Here is a 2,203-nt window from a genome sequence, read left to right on the forward strand (position 1 = left end):
TTCATTGAGGTTCGGGATCTGTGAGGCTCTCAGTTACTCAGTCAGCTATTCACCCATTAAGAGGCTGTGAAAAAGAGGAGAGAAGCGAATCCAGAAGACTACATGGTCAGAATCCGTACGGATATTCCCAAGGGAGCGGCATTCAGTACATAGCTGAAGCAATCGTTCATTTTTTGTGTGCACCTATTCGAGTCAAAATCAACCATTCAAATGTGCTAAATCTACCCATTTGTGCATTTAACTATCCGGCGACTACCACTCTATTATTCCGAAGTAACAGGGCGCGATATCGAAAACCTGGTCGGTTTGACCCGGAAGAAGGCAGACAGTGGTCAACTTACAGCTTACAAGATTCCCTCAATGGCGTTAACAGACGAGTCGCACAACAGCGTCTAATAAAGCAAGGACCCCTTGGTCCGGGCTTAAAACGATTCCAATCCCTGTACAACCTTCCGCATCGGTCTTCGAGTCACCAGAGGTGCGAAACCGGAAGCAAAAGGAGGGGTGGGGATTGAGCAGTGAGCTTCTAATACTAAACATTCATCAATTTCAAGCGAGTCCAGTGTGCGTACAAGGGTAGTAAGCTGTCCAGCTTGTTTCAGAGTACAAGCATTAGAGACAACCAGATAAACCGGGTGTCGAGGATTGAAGATGGATTTCGAAATGCCTGAGGTTGTCGCACTGAATGACTCGCAATTACCGGGGCCAAGACCGATGCAAGACGAATGGATTCGTCAGTCCTAAAGAATGGTTCTATAAGAAGTGTATCGTTCATGGGGTTGGGGAGGGTGAATTAAAAGGTCGTGAAGGAGAGAGATGACAGGCTTGACCTGTAGCAAGCATTCGCTAACCCACCCTGCCACCTTGAGCAAAACAACTCGGCTGCGACAACTGAAAGGGCGTTTTTAGTTTTGGGAATCATGCGTAGTCTGTCAAGGCGCCCGGCTCTAGACAGAAGGATGGTTAGGGCTCTCACTTAAACCCTTTGGCTCAAAAGCTTGACCGGAAAGCAGCGATGTTGGGCGGTAAAGGTCAGTGAACTGCATTAAAAAAGACAACCTGCCGCATATATTTCAACTTGCAAACTAGAGAGTTTGCTGGCCAGATCTGTGATCATTGGCCACTTGGTATGAGACACTGGGAGTGCCGGGCGGAGATTCTACAGTATAGCTCAATGAGTCTCGATGGAACACAAGCCGTCACACCACGGTATGGCCAAGCCTCATCTTGAACACTCAGGATGCAGACGTGGACACAGTAGCCTCACCGTGTGAGGTGATTGTGGCGGCCGGAGTAGCGATGGTAAATTGCCACCTCAATGCAAGCCCGAGATCAGGAACACACTGGAATCAGCTGGAATCGTTGTAATGTGGCCAAATAGGATGGGACAGTTATGAAACTAATATGGACAGTAATGAGTTAAACTGGGAAGTGGATGTGAAAACCAGTATTCGGTTATGCAGTAGCTACTTGGATTGAAGACTATATTCAGCATTGCAGGATGTCGTACCTCGGTTATAAAATACATAGGTCAAGTGACTATGAAGCCCAAAGTGGTTTACTTGCATGATTTGGAATAGCACTGAAGGTAACTCAGTCTATAACACAACAGACAGAAGCTCACGAAATCTGAATAGTGTCGATGCTATCCATCTGCTAAGCTAGGTGCCATATATATCACCTTGTATGTGGTTTGGGGTCGCTGCAGCATCCAACTGCAAATAAATAATAATTGTCCAGCTGTAACACCTTTTCGGCACCCAGCCGCCTCGCCAACAAAAGGGAGTTGGAGAGCTGTGATAATGCCAGGTTGCCCAAGCCTTGAGAGGAACAATGGAGAGGGCGTGGTTTGGTTCGAAACGCGGACATTCCGGCCAGCAGGTTTGAACTTTAACCGCTCAGCTATCTGGTGATCAGAGCATCAAAGGTGTTATTTACATGTTTACAGGGTTAGCTGGGGAAAAAGGAATCTTAAAGTACGGACTTTCTGAACAAAGGACGATGAGGAAATGTGGTTGGTGGTAGTCCATCAGAACGGTAAATACCGACAGACTTAAGTGTATCATGAAACCGGAGGCGTTGGGAAAGTTTCAAACCAGCCCAAACCCAACTTATTAGGGCAGTCGGCGCCCACAAGTGATTTTCTACCTTATTCCTCATCCCGTACATCACTTAGGCGAAACCCTAAACAAAACATGGCCCA

The sequence above is a fragment of the Opisthorchis viverrini genome, assembly GCF_000715545.1.
Source record: "Opisthorchis viverrini unplaced genomic scaffold opera_v5_40, whole genome shotgun sequence".
Classification (NCBI taxonomy): Eukaryota; Metazoa; Platyhelminthes; class Trematoda; order Opisthorchiida; family Opisthorchiidae; genus Opisthorchis; species Opisthorchis viverrini.